The 26,971-nt window shown below is 45.6% G+C and overlaps 1 pseudogene; it reads left to right on the plus strand.

The window, feature by feature from the left end:
- LOC137371220 (putative nuclease HARBI1 pseudogene) overlaps window positions 1-26,971 on the plus strand; it is a 314,069-nt pseudogene that overhangs the window by 9,664 nt on the left and 277,434 nt on the right.

A 26,971-nucleotide genomic window follows, 5' to 3' on the forward strand; every position in this document is an offset into this window, starting at 1 on the left:
GCCACTCTCACCTCACCTCTGGAGTTCAGCTCTTTTGTTCATGTTTGGACAAAGGCTGGAATGAGGGCAGGAGCTGAGTGGCAGGTTATTGCCAAGCAAGTGCCGCTTGATAGCACTATCGACGATCCCTTCCATCACTTTGCTGATGATTGAGAGTAGACTGATTGGGCGGTAATTGGCTGGGTCAGATTTGTCCTGCTTTTTGTGTACAGGGCATACTTGGGCAATTTTCCACATTGCTGGGTAGATGGCAGTGTTGTAGCTGTACTGGAACAGCTTGGCTAGGGGTGCAGTGGATGCTCAAGAACAGTGTCTTACTATTTTTTTAATTTACTAATCAGGAACGTAATTAAACATACCTGGATTCCCAATTAGCCACTGGATCTAGTGGCTGCAATTACTTTAGGTGGGGCAAGGGAAGAGTTACTGTAGGATAGTCCCTGTGAATTGAGGTTAAGAGAATTGTTGAAATGTAGTTAGTGTTGTTGATGAGTATAGGGAGTGTTGCTGTAATGTTATATACGTAGATTAAGGGGAGTGCCCATGTCGCTTTTGTAGATGAATAAGGGAAGCATTGTTTTGCATATTTTTCATATAGCTGAGAACTTGCTGCTCTGTACATTTTGGAGTTATTGCTATTTGATTTAGAAAAGGTCAGGGAGGAGGAGTCGCGCGATTACAGCAGACGCCTTGCGCCAGAAGGTACAAGCACTTCCAGGCAGAGACCCTTGAAATACTGCCTTCCAGTAAATTGAGTCATCATCGTGTGGTACATGGGTGGGCGTGTTAGCTACAGTAAAGCAATTGATTTTATTAAAAAATGTGTAATTTTAGGCAAACATTCTTCGTGACAGAGGGGGAGGAGTTAAGTCTCGAAAAACAGGTTGTTTTTGGAAGTTGGATCAAAACTGGCTTTATTTTGCACTTTGTTCGATATACCTTTGTCTACCAACCCCCAGCTGTCCATGAAAACCTGGTATGGAAAATCTTGCGATCACCGAAAAGCTGATAAACGTGATTCAGTTTCATTCAGAAAAAACGTCTGTTACTAAGATAAATGTCCCTGCCTTACACGTTGTCTTGCCTTTCCAAGCTTCCACAGTAAAAATAGCCGTTTTAATTAAGATTTTAAAACTTTGTACAATGTTTTAATCACATAACTGACGAGAGCTGTGGCGAATTTAAGAAGTAATATCATGTCATGAAATAATTACACATTGTAGGCCCTTTGGATATTTACATTTTAAAGAACTAAGACGAAAAGATCGTTACTTGACGCCGCGTGAAGATGAGAAAGGAATTTGTTCTTGCAGTAGGTTATTAAACAGTTCATTTGCCGATGTGAATGTCTGATTTAAGAATTATTTGTGAAATGAGGTTGACTAGTTTCAATCCCGTTCCTAGTGGGAACTGCTCCAAACAACAAAACTGCGCATAATTTGTCATTGCCATGTTCTAAGGGGCATTATTGGAGGAGTACCGAGGTAACATTATCTGTCAACAGAAATTCAGCAATGAAAATTAAACAGTACTTAAAGTAATTATTTTATTCATATCATGGGATATGGGCATCGCTGGCAAAGCCAGCATTTATTGCCCATCCCTAACTGCCCTTGAGAAGATGGTGGTGAGCTGCCTAGCGGCGCAGTGGTTAGCACTGCAGCCTCACAGCTGCAGGGACCCGGGTTCGATTCTGGGTACTGCCTGTGTGGAGTTTGCAAGTTCTCCCTGTGTCTGCGTGGGTTTTCTCCGGGTGCTCCGGTTTCCTCCCACAAGCCAAAAAGACTTGCAGGTTGGTAGGTAAATTGGCCATTATAAATTGTCACTAGTATAGGTAGGTGGTAGGGAAATATAGGGACAGGTGGGGATGTTTGGTAGGAATATGGGATTAGTGTAGGATTAGTATAAATGGGTGGTTGACGGTCGGCACAGACTCGGTGGGCCGAAGGGCCTGTTTCAGTGCTGTATCTCTAATCTAATCTAATTCTTGACCCGTTGCAATCCCTTTGCTACAGGTACATCCACAGTGCTGTTAGGGGGTGAGTTCCAGGATTTTGATCCAGAGACAGTGAAGCAACGGCGATATATTTCCAAGTCAGGATGGTGTGTGGCTTAGAGAGGAACTTGCAGGTGGTGGTGTTCCCACCTGTCTGCTGCCCTTGTCCTTCTAAATGGAAGAGGTCATAGAGTTATACAGCACAGAAACAGCCCCTTCGACCCATCGTGGCTTTGCCAGCCATCAAGCACCTAACTATTTTAATCCCATTTTCCAGCACTTGACCGTAGCTATGGCATCTCAAGTGCTCATATAAATACTTCTTAAATGTTGTGATGGTTCCTGCCTCTACCACCTCTTCAGGCAGTGCGCTGTAGATTCCAACCACCCGCTAGGTGAAAACATTTTTCCTCAAATCCCCTCTAAACCTCTTGCCCCTTACTTTAAATCTATGCCCCCTGGTTATTGAGCCCTCCGCTAAGGGAAAAAGTTTCTTCCTATCTAACCTATCAATCCCCCTCTTAATTTTGTATACCTCAATCATGTTCCCCCCCCCCCCCCCCACCCTCAGCCTTCTCTGCTCTAAGGAAAACAACCCTAGCCTTTTCAGTCTCTCTTCATAGCTGAAATGGTACAGCCCAGGCAATACCCTGGTGAATCTCCTCTGCACCCTCTCCAGTGCAATCACATCCTTCCTATAGTGTGGTGCCCAGAACTGTACACAGTACTCCAGCTGTGACCTAACTCTCATTTTATACAGCTAAACAGGTCGCAGGTTTGGAAGGTGCTGTTGAAGGAGCCTTGGTGAGCTGCCACAGTGCATCTTGTGTTTTGGTACACACTGCTGCTACTGTGCGTTGGTGGAGTCAGAAGGTGGGTTACTTGTCACAGAATTCCAGTTTCTGACCTGCTCTTGTTGGTCATGAAGGTCATGTCTTACCAACTTAATAGAATTCTTTGAGGAAGTGACAAAGTTGATTGATGAGGGAAGGGCTGTAGATGTCATATACATGGACTTCAGTAAGGCGTTTGATAAGGTTCCCCATGATAGGCTGATGGAGATAGTGAAGGCGCATGGGGTCCAAGGTGTACTAGCTAGATGGATAAAGAACTGGCTGGGCAACAGGAGACAGAGAGTAGCAGTGGAAGGGAGTTTCTCAAAATGGAGACGTGTGACCAGTGGTGTTCCACAGGGATCCGTGCTGGGACCACTGTTGTTTGTGATATACATAAATGATTTGGAGGAAAGTACAGGTGGTCTGATTAGCAAGTTTGCAGACGACACTAAGATTGGTGGAGTAGCAGATACTGAAGGGGACTGTCAGAGAATACAGCAGAATATAGATAGACTGGAGAGTTGGGCAGAGAAATGGCAGATGGAGTTCAATCAGGGCAAATGCGAGGTGATGCATTTTGGAAGATCCAATTCAAGAGTGAACTATACAGTAAATGGAAAAGTCCTGGGGAAAATTGATGTACAGAGAGATTTGGGTGTTCAGGTCCATTGTTCCCTGAAGGTGGCAACGCAGGTCAATAGAGTGGTCAAGAAGGCATACGGCATGCTTTCCTTCATCGGACGGGGTATTGAGTGCAAGAGTTGGCAGGTCATGTTACAGTTGTATAGGACTTTGGTTCGGCCACATTTGGAATACTGCGTGCAGTTCTGGTCGCCACATTACCAAAAGGATGTAGATGCTTTATAGAGGGTGCAGAGGAGGTTCACCAGGATGTTGCCTGGTATGGAGGGCGCTAGCTATGAAGAGAGGTTGAGTAGATTAGGATTATTTTCATTAGAAAGACGGAGGTTGAGGGGGGACCTGATTGAGGTGTACAAAATCATGAGAGGTATAGACAGAGTGGATTGCAAGAAGCTTTTTCCCAGAGTGGGGGATTCAATTACAAGGGGACACGAGTTCAAAGTGAAAGGGGAAAAGTTTAGGGGGGATATGCGTGGAAAGTTCTTTACGCAGAGGGTGGTGGGTGCATGGAACGCATTGCCAGCGGAGGTGGTAGACGCGGGCACGATAGCGTCTTTTAAGATGTATCTAGACAGATACATGAATGGGCAGGAAGTAAAGAGATACAGACCCTTAGAAAATAGGCGACAGGTTTAGATAGAGGATTTGGATCGGCGTAGGCTTGGAGGGCCGAAGGGCCTGTTCCTGTGCTGTAATTTTCTTTGTTCTTTGTACAGTATCTATGTGGCTGGTCCAGTTCAGTTCCGGTCAATAGTAACTGCCAGGATGTTGATAGTGGGGGATTCAGCGATGGTGATGCCCTTGAATGTCAAGGGGAGATGGGTAGATTCTCTCTTGCTGGAGATGGTCATTGCCTGGTACTTGTGTGGTGAGAATATTACTTGCCACTTATCAGCCCAAGCATAAATGTTGCCCAGGTCTTGCTGCATATGGACACAGACTGCTTCAGTATCTGAGGAGTTGCGAATGGTACTGAAAATCGTCCAATCATCAATGAACATCCCCACTCTGACCTTATGATGGAGGGATGGCCATTGATGACCAGCTGAAAATGGTTGGGCCTGGGACACTACCCTGAGGATCTCCAGCAACAATGTCCTGGGGATGAGATGATTGGCCTCCAACAACCATAGCTATCTACCTTTGTGCTAGGTATGTATTTTCCCCTGATCCTCATTGACTTCAATTTGGCCTGGGCTCCTTGATGCGCCACTCAGTCAATACTATCTTGATATCAAGGACAATCACTTTCACCTCACCTCTTGAGTTCAGCTCTTTTGTCCATGTTTGGACAAAGGCTGTAATGAGTTCTGGAGCCGAGTGGCCCTGGTGGAACCCAAATTGAGCATTTTCTTTTTCGTTCAGGGGATGTGGGCATCGCTGTCTATGCCAGCATTTATTGCCCATCCCTAATTGCCTTTCAGAAGCTGATGGTGAGCTGCCTTCTTGAACCGCTGCGGTCCTTGGGGTGTAGGTACACCAACAGTGCTATTAGGAAGGGAGTTTCTGAATTTTGACCCATTGACAGTGAAGGAACAGTAATATAATTACAAGTCAGGATGGTGTGTGGCTTGGAGGGGAACTTGCAGCTGGTGGTGTTCCCATGCATCTGCTGCCCTTGTCCTTCTAGATGGTAAGGTTCGTGGGTTTGGAAGTTGCTGTCAATGGAGCCTTGGTGAGTTGCTGCAGTGCATCTTGTAGATGGTATACACTGCTGCCACTGTGCGTCAGTGGTGGAGGGAGTGAATGTTGAAGGTAGTGGATGGGGTGCTAATCAAACGGGGTGCTGTGCAATCGGGGAAGTCAGGGACACTTCCAGTGTCCAGGCCGAACACGTGTGCAGGAAGTGTCTCCAGCTGCAGCTACTCGAAATCTGCAGTTCGGATCTGGAGCAGCGGCTGGGGACACTGTGGAGCATCCACGAGGCTGAGATCATCGTGGATAGAACATACAGGGATGTGGTCACACTGCAGGTAAAGGCTGCTCAGGCAGAAAGGGAATGGGAAACTGCCAGGCAGAGTAGAAGAACTAGGCAGGTAGTGTAGGAGTCCCCTGGGTCCATCTCCCTCTCTAACAGATATTCCGCTTTGAATACTGTTGGGGGAGATAGCTTCTCAGGGGAGTGCAGCAAGAACAAAGTCTGTGGCACAAGGGGTGGCTCAGCTGCACAGGAGTGGAGGAAAAGGAGTGGAAGAGCTATAGTGCTCGGGGATTCTATCGTAAGGAGTACAGATAGGCGTTTCCGTGGCCGCAAACGTGACTCCAGGATGGTATGTTGCCTCCCTGGGTGCTCGGGGCAAGGATGTCACGGAGCGGCTGCAGGACATTCTGAAGCAGGAGGGTGAACAGTCAGAGGTCGTGGTTCACATTGGTACCAATGACATAGGTAGAAAGAGGAATGAGGTCCTGTAACAAGAATTTAGGGAGCTAGGTAGAAGATTAAAAAGCAGGGTCTCAAAAGTTGTAATCTCTGAATTCCTCCTGGTGCCATGTGCTAGTGAGTATAGGAATAGGAGGATAGAGCAGATGAATGCGTGGCTGAAGACATGGTGCAGGAAGGAGGGCTTTAGTTTCCTGGATCACAGGGTCTGTTTCTGGCGAAGGTGGAACCTGTACAAGTTGGACGGGTTGCATCTGAATTGGAGCGAGACCAACATCCTTGCAGGGAGGTTTGCTAATGCTGTTTTGGGGGGGTTTAAACTAATTTGGCAGGGGGATGGGATACAGAGTGGAGGTACAGTAGTGGGTGCTGCACAGCCAAATATGGAAGAGAAATTAAGTCAGTCTGGAAGGCTGTTAAGGCACAAATGAATAATGCAAGGCTGGATTGCATCTATTTTAACACAAGGAGTCTTACAAGTAAGGCAGATGAATTGAGGGTGTTGATTAACACTGGGAAATATGATATTATTGCTATCACAGAGACATGGTTGAGGAAAGGGCAGGACTGGCAGCTCAATATTACAGGATATAGAATCTTTAGGCATGACGGGGGGGGGGGGGGGGTGGGGGGTTGGTGGGTATAAAAGAGGAGGTGTCATTGCACTATTGATCAAAGAGTCAGTTACTGCAGTAAGGAGGGATGATATCTTAGAAGGTTCCTCAAATGAGGCCATATGGGTAAAACTTAAAAACAAAAAGAGGGCAATCACTTGGCTGGGAGTGTACTGCAAGCCTCCAAATAGTCAGGGAGAGATAGAGGAGCAGATAGGTAGGCAAATCTCAGCGAGGTGTAAAAATAATAGGGTAATAATAGTAGGGGATTTCAACTTCCCCAATATTAACTGGGATAGTCTTAGTGCAAATGGCTTAAAGGGGGCAGAATTCTTAAAGTGCATCCAGGAGAGCTTTTTGAGCCAACCCGTAGAAAGTCCTACAAGAGAAGGGGCAGTACTGAACATAATTTTAGGGAATGAAGCCAGACAAGTAGTTGAAGTGTAAGTGGGGGTGCATTTTGGGGATAGTGACCATAACTCAGTAAGATTTAAGGTAGTTATGCAAAAGAACAAAGATGGACCAGAAGTAAAGGCACTGAATTGGGGGAAGGCCGATTTCAATACGATAAAACAGGATCTGGCCAAAGTGGACTGGGATCAGCTACTTGTAGGAAAGTCTACATAAGACCAGTGGGAGTCATTCAAAAAGGAAATAGTGAGAGTTCAGGGTCAACATATTCCCGTAAAGGTGAAGGGTAGGGCCAACAAGTCCAGGGAACCCTGGATGTCAAGGGATATAGAGGTTTGGATAAAGAAGAAAAAGGAGGCTTATGGCAGATTCGGAGGGCTGAGAACAGCGGAGGCCCTAGAGGAATATAGAAAGTATTGGGGGCGGGGTTACTTAAAAAAGTAATTAGGAGAGCGAAGAGGGGGCATGAAAAAACATTGGTGGGCAAGATAAAGGAAAATCCCAAGGCATTTTATAAGTATATGAAGGGCAAGAAGACACCCAGGGTAAGAGTAGGACCCATTAGGGACCAAAGTGGCAATCTGTGTGTGGAGCTGGAGGACATAGATGAGGTTTTAAATGATTACTTTTCATCTGTGTTCACTATGGAGGAGGACAATGTAAGTGTAGCGATCAGGGTGTGGGATTGTGATATACTCGAACAAATTAGCATTAAAAGGGAGGAGGTATTAGCGGTTTTAGCAGGCTTAAAAGTGGATAAATCCCCAGGACCCGATGAGATGTGAGGCAAGGGAGGAGATAGCAGGGGCTCTGAGACAAATTTTCAAATCCTCTCTGGCCACAGGAGAGGTACCAGAGGACTGGAGGACAGCGAATGTGGTACCATTATTCAAGAAGGATAGTAGCGATAAACCAGGTAATTACAGGCCAGTGAGTCTAACATCAGTGGTAGGGAAACTATTGGAAAAAATTCTGAGGGACAGGATTAATCTCCACTTGGAGAGGCAGGGATTAATCAAGAATAGTCAGCATGGCTTTGTCAGGGGACGATCATGCCGAACAAACTTGATTGAATTTTCCGAGGAGGTGAGTCGATGTGTAGATGAGGGTAAAGCAGTTGTTGTAGTCTACATGGACTACAGTAAGTCTTTTGATAAGATCCGCACGGGAGATTGGTTCATAAGTTAAGAGCCCATCGGATCCAGGGCAATTTGGCAAATTGGATCCAAAATTGGCTTAGTTGCATGAGGCAGAGGGTGATGGTTGAGGGTTGTTTTTGCGATTGGAAGCCTGTGACCAGTGGTGTACTGTAGGGATCGGTGCTGGGACCCTTGCTGTTTGTAGTGTACATTAATGATTTAAATGTGAATATAGGAGGTATGATCCGTCAGTTTGCAGATGACATGTAAATTGGTGGTGTCGTAAATAGTGAGGAGGAAAGCCTAGATTACAGGATGATATAGATGGGCTAGTAAGATCGGCAGAGCAATGGCAAATGGAATTTAATCCTGAGAAGTATGAGGTGACGCATTTTGGGAGGACTAACAAGGCAAGGGAATACACAGTGGGTGGTGGGACCCTGGGAAGTACAGAGGGTCAGAGGGACCTTGGTGTACTTGTCGTAGATCACTGAAGGCAGCAGCACAGGTAGATAAGGTGGTTAGGAAGGCATATGGGATACTTGCATTTATTAGCCGAGGCATAGAATATAAGAGCAGGGAGGTTATGATGAAGCTGTATAAAATGCTAGTTAGGCCACAGCTAGGGTACTGTGTACAGTTCTGATCGCCACACTATAGGAAGGATGTGATTACACTGGAGAGGGTGCAGAGGAGATTCACCAGGATGTTGCCTGGGTTGGAGCATTTCAGATATGAAGAGAGACTGGATAGGCTAGGGTTGTTTTTCTTAGAGCACAGAAGGCTGAGGGGGGACATGATTGAGGTAAACAAAATTATGAGAGGCATAGATAGGGTAGATAGGAAGAAACTTTTTCCATTAGCGGAGGTGTCAATAATCAGGAGGCATAGATTTAAGGTAAGGGGCAGGAGGTTTAGAGGGGATTTGAGGAAAAATGTTTTCACCCAGAGGGTGGTTGGAATCTGGAACACACTGCCTGAAGGGGTGGTAAAGGCAGGAATCCTCACAACATTTAAGAAGTATTTAGATGAGCATTTGAAATGCCATAGCATACAAGGCTATGGGCCAAGTGCTGGAAAATGGGATTAGAATAGACAGCTGCTTGATGGCCGGCACTGACACAATGGGCGGAAGAGCCTCTTTCTGTGCTGTATAACACTATGACTCTATGACTCTAACCCCATTTGCCAATACCTTTGTGGTGCCTCCCTCCCCATGTCACGCAGCCTCCCATGTAGCCAATGCAATTCCCAAAAAGGAGAGTGGAATGGAGCACCCACCTTGGCAGACCCAATGAGGTCATTGACTCTCTTCCTGCACTGGACCCATGTTCAGTGGGGTGGGGGGTGACCTCAAGGTTGCATATCTCCTCTGCAATCTCTATCCAGGCCTCCTCTTGCAGAGGACCTCCTGCCTTTCCCTTGCAGCCTGGAGGAGAATCTCCAGGGAGGAATTGCTAAATAGCGAGGTCACCCGGTGTCTTGCCTGAGCCATACTGCGGTTTCCTTGTCGGGGGTGGGGGGTCCAGGAGTCACTCCAGCATTAGATTTAACAGCAAACAACAAATGACTCTAAGGCAGCATTGAAAACGAGGCTGGCAGGGCCTTAAATATGGTGCCAGCACCTGTTCCAGAGTAATCCAACACCGCATTTGGTGCCTTGAGTCCCACCGAGCCATGTAATTGGTCAGGCCCTGTGCCTCCATTACGATAATTGGCTGCCCGCTGATTGTGGGGTGCTGGGCACACATGTGACGAGCGGCGATGTGGCCACTTCTAGGTCTGCTGCCTGAAGCTGCGAGCACTAAATCCAGTCCCATGTGTTTGCACCCCTTGTCCTTCCAGGTGGTAGAGGTCGTGAGTTTGGAAGGTGCTGTTGAGTTGCTGTAGTGCATCTTATAGATGGTAAGTACTGCTGCCACTATATGGCTGTGGTGTGAATGTTTAAGCTGGTGAATGGGGTGCCGATTAAGTGTGCTGCTTTGTCCTGGATGGTGTTGAGCTTCTTTTTGGAGCTGCACTCATCCAGGTAAGTGGATAGTATTCCATCACACTCCTGACTTGTGCCTTGTATATGGTGTACAGGCTTTCGGGAGTCAGGAGGTGAGATACTCACTGCAGAATTCTCAGCCTCTGACCTGCTCTTGTACCACAGTATATGGCTGGTCCAGTTAAGTTTCTGGTCAATGGTAAACCACAGGATGTTGATGGTGGGGGATTCAGCGATGGTAATGTTGTTGAACATCATGAGGAGATGGGCTATATTCTCTCTTGTTGGAGATGGTCATTGCCTGTCACTTAAGTGGTACGAATGTTACTTGCCATTTATCAGTCAAGCCTGAATGTTGTCCAGGTCTTGCTGCATGCGGGCACGGACTGCTTCAGTATCAGAGGATCCTGCTTTTTGTTATGTCCTTGTGTTTCGTTCACATATAATAGGTGTCTAGGGTTGCTCAGTATTGTATACATTCAAACGTTTTAAGGCAGTTTCTGCATTAATTATTCATCATTTTTCGTCTTAATCTTGCGGGCACTTGAACCCTTGTGCCAATTATTTTTTTTTGCCAACAGCACCATTGCTGGCACCAGTGGTTACTCCAGTAGCAATTCCCCTGACATGTTTGAAAGAAGAGGAGTGAGAAAGAGGGATTCCAGGCAGGTCAGTCTTTATGAGAGGTATCCTGTGCTGGTGCACACCTGGATTGGCACCCACCTTTCCAATGCTTTAAATTTTATGTCTTTATCCTCCTCCTAAATACCTTATGGCCTTGTTCATTCTTATCATTGTAACCTGCTCCAGCCTACACCTCCCTCTGGAACCCGCTCTTCCTCTGACTAATCTTATGTGTATCCCCTCCTTTCACTGGACCAATGATGGCAGTGCCTTTAGCTGTTCCAGCTTATGCTATAAACGTCAGTCCCCAAATCCCTCCATCTCCCTCTCTTCCTTTAATGTTCTTCTTAAAAGCTACCTCTTTGACCAAACTATTGGTTGTCCTTCCTAATATCTCCTTCTTTGACTTGTTGTCCACTTTTTTTGAATTACACCTCTGTGAGGCAGCATGGGGCATTGTTCTCTGTTAAAGACACTATCTAAATGTAAGTTATTGTTATTGCAGACCAAGGTGACCACACCACATTTTGATAGTTGATTAAGGGATGCAGGAACTCTTATTTCCAACAATTCTGGAATGATGTATCTAATGGCACCACTAATTTATATGAATGCTGCACTAACCATAATATTCTTCAGATGCATTCCAATTACAGTATGTCACAATTTTAATGGTACAGTATGAAAGAAGCTTTGCTAGTGGAATCAACCAGTAAGCCTGATTGGCTGCACCTGCCAAGATACCACTAGTCTTATTTGCAGGAATTGCCACATGTACCTGCCAATTACTGCGGGGAATTAATTTTCCAGGTCAGCAGTGGGCCAATGCAGAGTTGTGCCATCTGCTGGCTAGACAGTAGCGACCATGCAACCAAGGACTAGCACATCCAGTAGTAGAACATTTCGGTATAGATTCAAATCTACCTTCACTTCTTTCCAGGTATGCTGAAATGCAGACTTATGAGGATGGTGCCATGGAGTAGCATAGCAGACTACCCTCATGCAACATACCTGCACTTATCCATCATATAGGTTCAGGTGCTCTGCCACTTGTCTGCAAATTCATGCTTGCATCTTAGGCAAAAATGAAGAGACAGGAAACATATCACGTGTTAGCTCTGTCTGCCTTCAGCCTTTGTAAAGGCTGCCAATAGGTTGAAATGCCTTTTGAGCCTCTGTTCAGAACTTTAGTCCCTGATTTCTGCTACTTTCCTTTAATTTTCTGCAACCCATTATCAGCATCCAATTTTTTGCACCCATTTCAACATCTGTCCAAATCTGCAAGAGGAGCTGTGAATAATTATGCAAATGTACTGACCCACAAAATGTAAGTGCTAATAGAAATTTACAGTGAGATTTTCAGTGGTGAGTGGCAGGAAACTGGAGAGGGATGTGAGGCCGCTAGCATTACTGTGGCAATTGGGGTTGGCAGGGGAAGGCGTGGTGAACGTACAAAGCCCAGCTGAGGGAGTTCAGATGGGGACAGGCTAATCTGACATTGGACAGAGCAGCCAGGATGAGCTGCAACAGATGCAACCTCCTGGACAGTAGGAGGCCAGAGGAGCACATCAGGGGGCTGCAAGGGGACAAGGAAAATCCCTTGAAGGGATGGCTACTGACTCCTCTATGGGAGCCCCAGACAGAGGCACAGAGGCGAAACAACCAATGCCACCTGCTCAGCAGGAAAACCATTGAGCCGGCCATCGGGTTTGTGAAGATGTGATTCTGGTGCCTGAATCAGTCAGGTGCCACCCACCAATGCCCTCCTGCAATGGTCTTGGCCATTTTGGTGGTCTGCTGTGCTGTCCATAACATGGCCCTCCGGAGAAGTGTGAACGTTGAGGACAGTGAGGCCCTGGAAGGAGACAGCTCATTGGGGGAGGAGCAGGAGGTAAGAGAGGAGGAGGAAGAGGAGGCAGAGGGATCTAACACTGAACAGAGAGGTGCTTCTTCTGCATGACGGGGTGACCTATTCCTGCCACCCTCTGGGAAGAGGATCTCCCTCCTCTTCCTCATGGCCCGCAACATTAGAGCTGATTAAAGTATTTATCATTATTGATAGTGTTTGTGGAACCTGGGTGAGAATTGATGATCAGGAAAGAAGTCAATGCCAAGGATTTCCTCAGAGCTTTTACCACTGTAACATTGCTGGAAGTGTGATTGAAATCCTGTTACCTTTGTGGAGCTCCCGGCCAAATAGATTGGCTCTGTGCTATTCACTTCTAACACTGGTATGCTGATACTTCAAATTTTCACCTTTCATAATTCTCATAAACCCCAGATTTGACTCTGCAGCTGAGGAATGAGTTGCTTATTGATTGTAATCAAATCTTAAAAAGAAAAAAAAATACTGTTTTTATCACTTTTTACTTTTAATGAAACAATTATTGGAGAAGAAAACTTGTGATCAGCTAAACACAGACGAATAATTGATCAGTGCTTCCAACTGACATTTCACATATTTTTAATCATTCTTTTTGCGAAAGTTATCAAAGATACTTGTGAAGTTGTACTTGGTTATCATTCAACAAGTCACACATTTCCTTTAACCAGTGCCTGCTCCAGCAGTTTTGGTTGAGAAGCCAGTGATTAACACTGTAATTCAATATCTGCACATGTAAAATGATACATTAGGCGTCAGTTAGCTCAGTTGGCTAGATGGCTAGAGTGTGGTGCAAAATAACACCAACAGTTTGGGTTCAATGCCTGTACTGGCTGAGGCAGTTCCTGGGGCCTACCTCCTAGCCTTGACTCCTTTTTGGACAACAAGGATGCTACATAGAGAAAGAAAATAATATATTATGGGTGAGAAATGAATCTCTGTAGCGCAGTGTTCTCAGTATGTGCTGGAAGTCTTTTTCCCCCAAAGGGTGATTGCGGGGGGAAGTGGCAGGGGATGTCTGGAACACTCTGCCTGAAAGGGTGGTAGAGGCAGAAACCATCATTACATTTATAAAATATTTGGATCTGCAGTTGAGGTGCCATAACCTACAAGGCTATGGGCCAACAACTGGGTAGTGGGATTAGACTGGATTAGGCTGCACAGACATGATGGACTGAATGGCCACCTTCTATGCTATAAATTTCTATGATTCTATGTTCCAACTGGAACCCCTCAGTGGCCCCTTTGTTGCCTAAACATTGCCTGCTGGTCCACTTTACTACAGGGGGTTACCATTTTAATAGTACCAGGGCATGACAAATCTGTTGGCAACTGTTCTGTGAATTTTTTTCAGAATCTGATTTCTGATCTGAAGGCTGTATCTGGGAGATCTCTTTTTTGTTTAATCAGAAAATTAAGATATCCCTTCAATGATTGAGACAGTGAAGAAATCCCTTCAGAACTCAGAGAGCGAAGTGCTGACCATCAAGAAGCAGGTTGAAGGGATGGCCAAGGAGTATGTTCAGTTACTGGAGGAATATTCCAAACTGTATGTCTGTACCACTAGAGTAGCAGCCCACACTTCATCCATACATTCCATGTTGGGGAATACCTGCCACTTGTTAAGATGCATTGTGCAGTGCCAAATTGAGCCACACACAGACCCCAGGAAAGTTCTGGTTTCTATCCTATGTCTGCTGGGTTAGTTGATATCAGCTAGGCTGTTGGTAGGTTGTGTATGGGGTTGGGGACGAGAACTACAATTGATCTCAGTGTCAGTAAAGGGCAGTAAAATGAGGAAATGTGCTAGAGTTCCTACTGCTAATCATTATTTGACCCTTGCCGGTTCTGGGCAATTAGGGTGAGGACAGAGCTGCATTTGTCTGTGATCCCTCCATGATACAATCATTTACAAATCTTCGGTGCACCTCACATACAAATCTCTGAGAGCTTTAGAGGGCAATTCATAGCGTAAGTGTTGGGGTTCATGAGACTTGGGGCAATGGTAGGAACATTGCAGTTTGCCAAACATTTTTACACAAAGGTTTTTGAGGCTGTGGAATGTACCACCAGTTAGTGATTTAAGCAAAGATTGTGTCAATATTTATGAATGGGTTGGATTGTTGTTTGAAGGAAAGGGTAAAGGTATATGAGAACAGGGCAGCATATGGGATTAGGATTACTTCTCAAAAATATGTGCACATTTTTTTTAACGAAACTTAAAATTATTAAATTTAAAATTGTTTTCTTTACTTGCGTCCAATTTATGCCAGCTCCAGCACAACATAACACAACTGGCACATGTTTTTTTTTATGTTGAGAAGCCTTCTGATCCACGTGCCTTACAACTTCAAAGAGTAGGTTCAAGAGTTGGCATTACTTGCAAGAAGCAAATTATTTTAAATTATAAATAGGTACTAAAATTGTGTCTAATATTTCCTTTTTACTTTCCTTGTACAGTGCGATTGCATCAAGGAACTGAGTGAATTGCAGTAGTTGATGCTAAACATAATGAAACATTGTATTCTTTCAACCTACTTTTGTAAGTAAGTAATCTTGCAGCATTGGTTCCTCTGAACCTGGAACCAGTTAACAATGTGAGGACTGCATTAGTATTTTGCAGAGATCGACAGTATTGTATGAATGATATTTGACGGTAAAGGCCTGCTCGGTAAAGGCCTGCTACCTGACCCGACCCCGACGGGACCCGACGACATGTGTTGGGTTCGGGTCAGGTTGGGTCGTTCTTCCGGGTCCGGGTAGGGTCGGGTCCGGGTTGGACACACACAGCAAGAAGAGTTAAAAGTAAAAAACTTACCTGAGCTGGGAGTCCAGGACGTCAAAGAAGGAAACTCTGAGTCTGCGCAGTGAGCATCTCAATGACATCATCATGCTCATGCTGCAGCTTCCTGAAGATTGGGAGTTGCAAGGTAAGTAAAGGGATCATTCCGGTGGTCAGGTTGGGGTTGGGCTCGGGCTCGGGTCATGTCGGGCGTGGGAAAAATTGGAGGGACTCGGGCCAGGTCAGGCTCGGGTCTAATGTGGTCATGTTGGGTTCGGGTCGGGTGTTTTTTCCCTGACCTGAGCAGACCTTTACTGCTCAGGTCTGCAAATGAGACCCCACCCGAGCCCGACAGAACTCCATCCGACCCTGAGCCCGACCCACCCCGAGTCCTTCCATTTTTTTCCCACTCACGTTTACCTTCCGTTTTTCACTTTGTTCCTTACCTGCACAAGCTTAAAATAACTATAACAAAACCACCTTTAAAGTCCAAAAAGTAAATTAACATTAGAGTCACTTACCTGAGGTTGTGAGAGAGCATGTCCAATCCGGTCCGACTCGACCTGAGCCCGAATGCTGGACCCGGAAGTGCGACCCGACCCGAAACCCGAGGAGGAGAGGTGACTTAATAGAGACATATAAGATAATCAGAGGGTTAGATAGGGTGGATAGTGAGCGTCTTTTTCCTCGGATGGTGATGGCAAACACGAGGGGACATAGCTTCAAGTTGAGGGGTGATAGATATAGGACAGATGTGAGAGGTAGTTTCTTTACTCAGAGAGTAGTAAGGGCGTGGAACGCCCTGCCTACAACAGTAGTAGATTCGCCAACTTTAAGGGCATTTAAGTGGTCATTGGATAGACATATGGATGAAAATGGAATAGTGTAGGTCAGATGGTTTCACAGGTCGGCGCAACATCGAGGGCCGAAGGGCCTGTACTGCGCTGTAATGTTCTAATTCTAATACATGTCGTCGGGTCCCGTTGGGTTTGGGTCAGGTAGCAGGCCTTTATTTGACGGGGCCACTTTTGGGTTACATTTTTCCTTTTATGCATTAGAAACTACAGTAATCATATAGTTCAATATAACAAAAAAACACTGAAATTCTTCCAATTTTCCTGACAGATGACGCTGTGCAACCAGTTTTCATTCAAAATAATCGAAATAACTTTTATTTTGACAACAAGTCTCAGGAACATAAGAACAAGAATAAGTCATTCAGCCCCTCGAGCTTGCTCCACCATTCAATTAGTCTTGGCTGGTTTGCACCTCAACCCAATTGCCCACCTTTGATATCCTTATCTAACAAAAATCTACTGATCTCAGACTTAAAAATTTAACTTGACTCAGCATGCACAGCCTTTTGGAAGAGAATATCATTTTTCCACTAGCTTTTGTCTGGAAAAAATGTGTCCTAATTTCACTCTTAAATCGCCTAGCTCTAGTTTTAAGATTATGCCCTTTTGACTGGATTCCCTACCACAAGAATTAGTTCTTTGTATTTACCCTATCGAAATCCTTTATCATTTTGATTAGATAACCTCCTCATCCATCTAAACTCAAGGGAAAACGAACCACATTTATGCAATCTTTATTCATACTTTAACCCTTGACAGCAGGCAGGTACTTATTTCCAGCCCTACATTTATGTCATTCTAAATTGAATGCCACAATATAGATTAAGGATGATTTGCCTTATTAATTTCTCTCCTCTTCTGTGAGGAGCATTCTTAGTCACCACACAGCATTTTCCTACACCTGTGCAGTTGAGATGAGGAATTACTCTGCATTTCTGCACTCCTGGGCACTGGAGGTTGGTGTCAAACATGTTACACCATCATGCTATCCATACTTTCACATACATGTGTCCAGGTGTCAACAAAGCTTCCATTGACTTAAATTCAAGAATTAGATACTTCAAAAAATATCAGAGCCTTATGGTTTTCATTAGATTATATAAAAAGTAGTAGAAATCTCAAATAAACCCAAAGAATTGTATAATTGTTCTGTAGCTGAGTCATTATATAAAAAGAAAAAGATAAGGTAAAGTTCTAAGTAGGACCCTTTTGAATGTTGTATTATTAGAGATGTTATCCTTTGATTGAGATGTCAAGCTGAGATGCATCTGCTTGTTCCTGTAGTTGTTGAAAATACCATGACAGTATTTAAAAAGATCAGGACGTTGTCCTGGTCAACATTCGTCACTGAACCACCACAATTTAGTTTAGTTTAGAGATACAGCACTGAAACAGGCCCCACCGAGTCTGTGCCGACCATCAACCACCCATTTATACTAATCCTACACTAAGCCCATATTCCTACCACATCTCCACCTGTCCCTATATTTCCCTACCACCTACCTGTACTAGGGGCAATTTATAATGGCCAATTAACCTATCAACCAGCAAGTCTTTGGCATGTGGGAGGAAACCGGAGCACTCGGAGGAAACCCACGCAGACACAGGGAGAACTTGCAAACTCCACACAAGCAGTACCCAGAATTGAACCCGGGTCGCTGGAGCTGTGAGGCTGCGGTGCTAACCACTGCGCCTAACTGTTCATTGATGTCATTTCAGTCTTTGTGCAAAATGCTTGTCATATTTACCTACATAATAACAACGACTGCATCTTAGCAATTAACTAATTATCTCTGAAGTGTTTTGGGATGCTTCTGACAAATATAAGAAGGTGCAGTATAACAACAACAAAAACTTGCATTTATATAACACCTTTAATGTAGTAAAATGTCCCAAGGCACTTCACAATACTGTTATCAAACAAAATTTGGCACTGAGCCACATGAGATATTAAGGAAGATGACTAAAAGCTTAGTCAGAGGTAGATTTTAAGGAATGTCTTAAAGGAGGAAAGAGAGGTGGAGAGGATTAGGGAGGTAACTTCAAAGCATTTGACCAAGGCACCGGAAATGACAAAGGCACACCCTGCCCAGTCAACCATGCAAGGTCCTCCTTACCAACATCTGGGTAGTTGTGCCAAAATTGGGAGAGCTGTCCCACAGACTCATCAAGCAACAGCCTGACGTAGTCATATTCACAGAATCATGCCTTGCAACCAATGTCCCAGATTCCTCCATCACCATCCCTGTCCCACTGGTAGGACAGGCCGAACAGAGGTGCTGGTGGCACAGTGGTATACAGTCGGGAGGGAGTGGCCCTGGGAGTCCTCAATGTTGACTCCAGACCTCATGAAGTTTCATGACATCAGGTCAAATATGGGCAAGGAAACCACTATCCGTCAGCTGATGATTCAGTACTCTTCCACGTTGAACACCACTTGGAAGAGGCATTGAGGGTAGCAAGGGCACAGAATTTACTCTGGTCGGGGACTTTAATGTCCATCACCAAGAGTAGCTCAGTAGCACCACTACTGTCTGAGCTGCATGAGTCCTGAAGGACAGATCTGCCAGTCTGGGCTTGCGGCAGGTGGTGAGAGAAACAACACAAGGTTAAAACCTACTTGACCTCGTCATTGCCAATCTACCTGTCAGATATATCAGTCCATGACAGTATTGGTAGGAGGAGGAGGCTCCATGAACACCTCATCCAGAAGGATGGATGAGCCCAGCACGTCAGTGCAAAAGGGAAGGTTGAAGCATTTGCAACCGTCTTCAGCCAGAAATGCCAAGTGAATGATCCATCTCCTCTTAAGATTCAGCATCACAGATGCCAGTCATCGGACAATTCAATTCACTCCACGGGACATGAAGAAATGGTTGAGCGCACTGGACATATCAAAGGCTATGGACCCCGATAATCTCTTGGCTGCAGTGCTGAGGTCCAGTGCTCCAGAACTAGCCACGACCCCGAGCCAAGTTGTTCCAGTACAGCAACGACACTGGCATCTACTCGACCATGTGGAAAATTGCCCAGATATGTTCTGTCCACAAAAAAAGGACAAATCCAATTACTGCCCAATCAGTGTACGCTCAATCATCAGCGTAGTGATGGAAGTCGACAGTGCTATCAAGCGTCACTTACTCACTAATAACCAGCTCACCGATGCTCAGTTTGGGTTCCATCAGGAACACTTGGCTACAGACCTCATTTGTTCAGACAAGGACAAAAGAGCTGAATTCCAGAGATAGGTTGAGAGTGACTGCCCTTGACATCAAGACAGCATTTGACCGAGTCTGGCATCCAGGAGGCCTGGAAAAATTGAAGTCAACGGGAATTGGGGGAAAACTTTCCACTGGCTGGAGTCATACGTAGCACAAAGGAAGATAGTTGTGGTTGTTGGAGGCCAATCATCTCAGCCCCAGGACATCGCTGCAAGAGTTCCTTAGCATAGTGTCCTAGGGAGGACAAACGGAGGGGTATAGGTTACATGGAAGAGCAGGGGAGGGTACTCGGGCAGGACAGGATGGGGTTATCGGGAGCATGGAGGAGCAGGAGAGGGTACTCGGGCAGGACAGGATGGGGTTATCGGGAGCATGGCAGAGGAGGGGAGGACAAAGGATGGGGTATCGGTTGCATGGAGGAGCAGGGGAGGACAAAGAGTTGGGTATTGGGTGCATGGAGGAGTAGGGGTGGAGGAGCAGAGTGTCCAGAGTGTGTAGTGGTTGTTATTGCTGCTGAAGATGGCTGTGGGCAGCTTCGGAGGTGGTGGGTTGATTTGAGCATTGCAGTCAACAGATGGTCATGAGGGAACTAAAGGGAGGGATGAGTGCTGTGTACATTGGGGGTCCTGTGGGCCAAATTCAGGGTACTGGCTGGCAGAGGAAATGGTCGCAGTGATAGGGTGCAATTGGATTTCATAGGGAGGATGGTCGAGTCTTAGGGTTGGGTATTCTATGGCGTCATAGAGAGGGGAACGAGACTCGACAATAACATCAAGGTGGATCTGAGGAGGATCAAGGGTCAGAGTTAGCATTTCAATGATAACGGGAGTAGGAACAGAGTGGAGGGATGACATGAATAAATTGATTATGATCAATTTAATGTGGGGGGTGGTTCAATGGTAACAGAGGGAAGGTACAAAATTACATTGGGTGGGTCCGGGGTGATGGATGCAGGCAGGAAGGTGGCAGGAGGAGGTTGGAAGGTGGGGAAACTTGCCTGGTAGCATAAATGCAACATTTTCTCCAAGGATAATGTAAACCATGTGGCCACTTAAGGATTGCAAGACGGGTGGGAGGAGGCCAATGATGGTGGGTGTGATTTCCTGCTGGGAAATTTTAAGGCACATAAAAGTCATCTGCTCATTACCTCAATGGTTCAGCTGACTCCAGTGTGGCATCCTCAAAGCACAACTGAAGAGCAACACAATGCTGCTCATGCATCCACCAGAGCCATCATCGAATATTGGCATGTTGAAAATGCGCTTCTGCTACCTTGACCGGTCTGGTGGGGCTCTTCAGTATGCGCCACAGAAATCTCACGTATAATTGTTGTCTGCTGTGCATTGCACAACCTGGCAATTAGTTCCCCTCCAAACCACACACCATCCTAACTTAGAACTATATCGCCATTGCTTTACTGTCGCTGGGTCAAAATCCTGGAACTCCCTTCCTAACAGCACTGTGGGTGTACCTAACCCACATGGACTGCAGCGGTTCCAGAAGGCAGCTTGTCACCCCCTTCTCAAGGACAGTTAGGGATGGGCAATAAATGTTGGCCCAGCCAACGACGCCCACATCCCATGAATGAATAAAAGAAAAGATGCGGCAACTTTCTGCAGGCGGAGGAACAGGAGGAATGCCAGTCCTCCTCGGATGAAAATGACTTTGAAGAAGGTGAGGAGGAGGACAGCAATACAAATGCTGTTGTTATGAATATAAGGGCCATAGAGAGATATGCAAGGGACATCAACAAGAACCTCATATTTGCACATTTCAGCCAACATTGAGGAACTAAATAAAGGAACATTGGGAACAGAAAAAACACATTCTCCAAATATGTTCCCAAATATGCCTAAATTCTTATTCATTGCTGTAATCTAAAAGAAGGGCTCTTCTGACAACAGCACGTGACCTTGCAGTGGAGATGTGCCTAACGGCCTGTCTGCTATCAACTTCATTGAAAGCGACCCGCACCTCCATGGAAATAGTGTCTGCTTCAAGACATTACCCCTCAGAGGATGCTACAATGTTGCAGCACTTTGATGTGACCGGCAGATCAAATCTTTTCTGGGTTACGATGGAACCGCCACAACATCTATGCAAGGAATGTAAGTGACCACAGAATTAAAATTGTAATAAAACTCAAACCTGACTAAATGTGTCGGGTTCGGGTCAAGTCGGGTCTATATTCTGTGTCCAGCATTTGGGCTTGGGTCGGGTCGGGGTTCGGGTAGGCTGTGATTGGGTTTTGTTTTGTATTGTTTTTTTAATCTACGTTTTGACGTGATTTTCTTTTCTGCACTAATAACATGTTTGATATTTTCGGGTCGGGTCGGGCATGAAAGAAAATTGAAGGACTCTGGGTCCGGGTCGGGTTTGGGTTGGCTGTGGTCGGATTGGGCCCAGGTTACGTTTTAATTTTATACCCAGCCAGGCTTTAAATTGTAAGTCATGTTGGTAAGGAAAAAAATGCAAAATCTTCAAACGACAAACAGCCATCATTGAAGACTGAAGGTTCAGATGTCAATGATAAAAGGAGACTGGACTCTTTCAGAAATGCTTTGCAAGTATCAGTGTGATCACACCCATTGTATACATGCATCGACATCACTCATTCCGGAGTAGCATTTGCACAACACATCCAAGCACATAAAAAGTGCCAGACGTCAACTTTCCACCTTATCATTTGGTGTATGGCACCAAGGCTGCTCACGCATTCCACTGCATGCTTTGTCTGCCCTCTGACTTAAACACTCGGAGCCATGGAGAAAAACAATGGAACAGCTTCCGCAAGACCACTTACCCTAGCTGATCCGAGCAAGTCATTGATATGCTTCTGACACTGAACCCAAGTTCATTGTGTAACACCACGGTTCGATACCTCCTCTGCCACCTCCATCCAGGCCACCGTGCTCAGGCGGGAGGGTTTTCTGAGTCCATCTGCAGGGAAGAGGACCTTCCTCCTTTCCCTGGCGGCCTGGAGGAGAACCTACAGGGAGGCATCACTGAACTGTGGGGCAGGACGCTGCCTGCTGGCTGACCTGTTTATGACTGTAGCCTCCAATCAAAAAAAAATATGAGGGGGAGTTGGTGCTGGGGTTGAAAATTTCAAGAAGGAGAAAGCAGTGTAAACTAAATAAGTGATTTTGTTGCGTAAAATCACCAGACACTTACAAAACACGAAGGCTGCTGATCCTTGAGGCTTGCAAGGCATAATGATTTATGGCTCTGGCATTCATGGTGCCTCACCGAGTGATGGTTTCACCAATGAAAATCCGTCCCCGCTGCATGATTGCACGTGTCTCCTGTGGCCATCGCCACACCATTAATTTGCATGTAAAATTGCGTGTGAAATAGGAAAAAGGGCGGAAGCTTAAGTTCCACCAATTTCGGGTTCCGCCGCCAGAAACGCCGCGGGACTTATGAAATCCTAGCCATTGAGAGAGGTGGTAAAGAGGTAGAGCTGGGTGTCGTCAGCAAACATGTGGAAACTAACACTCTGTTTTTGGATGATGTTGGCGAGGGGCAGCATGTAGATGAGAAATAGGAGGGGGCCCAGGGTAGATCCTTGGGATATACCAGAGATAACGGTGTGGAGGAGGGGGTGGGGGGGGGAGGTGGGGGGGGGGGGGGAGAGATGCCATTGCAGGTGATTTTCTGGCTATGACTTAAGTAAATTTTTCCAGAATTTTGTTTATTTCGTAGTTGTATTCTTGATTTATGGTCATTCAAAACAGATTGTCATCTTTCAGTCAATTTGTGATTATTGAGCATATTGTTTGCATGTGGGTAATTTAAATTAATTGCTATTAGTTTTGTTGGAGGCCTGTAGAATCCTGTATGTAAGCATGTATTATAATACAATGCAGTATTTTATAGCCATTAGTAAATTTATGATCTGTTTAAAAACAAACGTTTTTAAGAATTAAATGACAAATGGTATTTTTTTTGATTGATGCCCTAGGATAATCGTTGGGGGTTTGTTATTCTTTTCGGATCACATTTGGAAATTTTTTGTGTTGAGTGGGACAGCACAAAAGGCAGGATTTTTCCATGGAAGTCGGGACCACATGGGGGCCCCAAGCCCACACTTGCTGGGAGCCAGATTTGGGAGGGGGAGGGGTGCTATTTTCCTGGAGGTGACCTCCTAATTGGCCGCCTCCACATTCACCGTTGTATTAATGATGGTGGGTGGGCGGGCTCCAGATACTGCAGATGCAATCACAAGGCCAACAGCTCTAGAGCCTCGGCAGCCCCACTGGGAGACATGGGTGCTGTGAGGCAGGTCGGAAACATTGAGGGTACCTCCATATTGAGGTGCCCTCAGAACCTTAAAAAGATGTAATTATTTGAGAAGGATGACAGTAGGCCCCACGGATTAGAGAGAGAAACTCCTCCACTTGGATCACTGGGGCTGCGTGGGCGTCCTTTGGTGCTCACCGCTCCCTGTTTGAGGGGATTGAGGGCTCCGATGGCCCCTCCCCGAACTGCTCCAGAAAGCTGGTGTCCTCTGCATGCGTGGTAGGCCACTCTGCCATCAGCAAATCATTATCAAAGGGTTTCGGGGGTAGGCAGGGAAGTGGAGTTGAGTCCACAAACAAATCATCCATGATCTAATAGAGTGGCGAGCAGGCTGAATAGCCTACTCCTGCTGCTTGTTCATATGTTCGTATGTAAATCACCCTTAATGGGGGCCTTAGGTAGGTAAATTGGTTGCCTGCCTCCGTAGTCAGCGCAGCTGATCTGAATTCCTGTCCATCCTTGGAAAATGTTCTTGGTGGTGGTTAGGGAACTGTCCCGGCCCCCTGCCTCCAAGCCCGCCGCCACAGGGCCAGGAAAATTCTGCCCATAGAGTTAATGTTAAATGAGGAACTTTAATTGAAATCAGTGTTCAGTTGAGAAGTGAGATTTTTCTGGTTAAGATGATTCAGGAAGAAATTAAGATTGTTCTACAGTTATGATAAGACACGACTCTGTCCTAATAGTGTATTAACATTATCAACAGGCCTGATCAACTAACAATTAGTGAAACTCTTGTTATGTGTCTACAAGTCACGTCACCTTTATTTTAGTTTGTTTATCTTGTTCCCATCTCATTACTAAGGTAATGTGAATTATAGCATTCAGGAGATATTTTTCCAATGATACAGGCAATAGAAATTAGTGTAGTGGTAAATACAACCACTGAATTTATGTTCAAACATCAAGTTGAGACAATTTGAAAGAAATAAAGTGAGTATCTTCTTGGAACACGAGGAAACTTATACACCTAACCCTGTAACTTTCAATATCATAGTAGATATGAATAACATGTAATCAAGTCTAGATCATTATCTCAACAGAAGTATATAAGACCTCAGCGAGGTTCCCCTTCAGTTTGCTTTTTACTGGACGTAGAGCCAAGCTGTTTTCCAGTCTTTCTTTATGGCTCAGTTTCATCACATTTGGGCTCATTCTTGTTCATCATCTCTGCATCCTGTCCAGTCCCTGTATGAAAGTACGGTGCTCTTTGGGATCAGTTTGCTTCAAGGTGGCACCTGACAGTTAGAAATTGGGACCAAATTGATCTTCTGTGGCAGACTTGGTAATCTTGCTTGGTATTTTGCTTTTGTAATTCACTGCCTCTTCTCTTCGAGGAATGCCCACCTTGAAGAAGTTCTGCTGTTCTCTCTGACTGGATTTCCATTTGTCTCTTCTACCTTGTTCACCTTCATTGCTTTCTATCTTCCTTCTTATGTTTGATCAGGTATCTACCAAAATTTGCTTTCACAGACACATCTCCATCCTCAGCAACTGTCCCCAGCTCTGACCTATTCCACATGGGTTCCAACTGAAATTTCACCCTTCGTGTTTTGGATCCACCCACGATTACAGAAATCTCCTAGGCATTCAGCATTCCTCGAACTGTTATTCTTGCCGCACCCTAAGATCCACTCTTAATACCATGCACCCCCACACGCACTCTCAACCTCTCTCAACCAGCACCGACTCACTCTATCTCAAAGCGATCTTGTTCCACAGTTTAATTTCCTTTGCCTCATCCGGCAATTTAACAAAAAACTTTTTAACTTCCTTTCAGGTGTGAAGGATTGCAAGCTTCAATAACTCATGGGTACCAACACCCCTCTGAATCCTTCTTCCCCTCCCTCTGACCACATCTCTTCTTTGAAACTCACACCTTGCTGTGGATTCACGATACCCTCTGACCTTCCCCTTTCTGACTCTGAACGATCTGCCGTCAGGAAAGGCCTCAGCTTCATCCCCTTACACCCCCACCTCAATGAATTTCAAGCTCGGAACGATGCTGAACTCTTATTCCATCGCCTCTGCCCCTGTGCCCACTTCTCTGGTCAGGAATCATTCCCAGCTCAGTGGACCCTTTTACTCCAATATTCTTCCTCCACCTGGACCCCTCACTCTGGCCTCTTATCTTCTCTCGATCTTTTCATTGAGAACTGCCAGCATGACATCGGCCATCTCAATTTCTCTGTTCCCCTCACTCACTCTAACCTCTCTCTCTCTGAACTTGCAACACTTCGTTCTCTCAGGTCCAACCCTAACCTTGTCATCAAACCTGCTGACAAAGGTGGTGCTGTTGTTGTCTGAGGAACCAAACTCTACCTAGCAGAGGCCAAACGCTAACTCCCTGACACTTTCTTCTACCTCCCTCTGGACCATGATCCTACTATCGAACATCAAGCCACTGTATCCAGGACTGTCACTGACATCATCTCCTGTGGAGTTCTTCCCTCCATAGCCTCCAACCTCATAATTCCCCAACCCTGTACAGCCCACTTCTACTTCCTTCCCAAAATCCACAAACAAGACTTCCCTGGTAGACCCATTGTTTCAGCCTGTTCCTTCCCCACTGAACTGATTTTTTCCTATTTCGACTCGATTTTTACTCCCCTTGTCCAGCTTCTTCCCACCTACATCCGTCACTCTTCCAATGCCCTCCGCCACTTCATGAGTTTCCAGCCTCCCAGCCCTTACTGTTTCTTATTCACCTTGGACGTCCAAATCCTCTATAACTCTATCCCCCACCAGGATGGTCTGAGAGCTCTCTGCTTCTTCCTAGAATGGAGGCCCAACTAGTCCACATCCGCCCCCACTTTCCTCTGCCTGGCTGAACTTGTTCTCTCGTTGAAGAACTTCTCCTTCAACTCGCTCACTTCCTCCAAATAAAAGGTGTTGCTGTGGATACCTGCATGGATCCTAGCTATGCCTGCCTTTTTGTGGGATTTGTGGAACATTCCTTGTTCCAGTCCACTCAGGCCCTCTTCCTCACCTGTTCCTCTGGTACATTGATGACTATATTGGTGCTGCTTCCTGCTCTCGTGCTGAACTAGAAAATTTTGTTGACTCTTTATAATTTCCACCCTTCTCTCACCTTCACATGGTCCATCTCCGACTCTTCCCTTTTCTTCCTTGACCTCTATGTCTCCATTTCTGGGGATGGGCTCTCAACCAATATTCAGTAATAGTCCATGGACTCCCACAGCTACCTGGACTACACTTCCTCACATTCCACTTCCCGCAAGGACTCTTACATTCTGCCAGTTTCTCTGTCTCTGCATCTGTTTGGACGATACAATCT

This window comes from Heterodontus francisci, chromosome 1 (assembly GCF_036365525.1).
Source record: "Heterodontus francisci isolate sHetFra1 chromosome 1, sHetFra1.hap1, whole genome shotgun sequence".
In the NCBI taxonomy this organism is placed as follows: Eukaryota; Metazoa; Chordata; class Chondrichthyes; order Heterodontiformes; family Heterodontidae; genus Heterodontus; species Heterodontus francisci.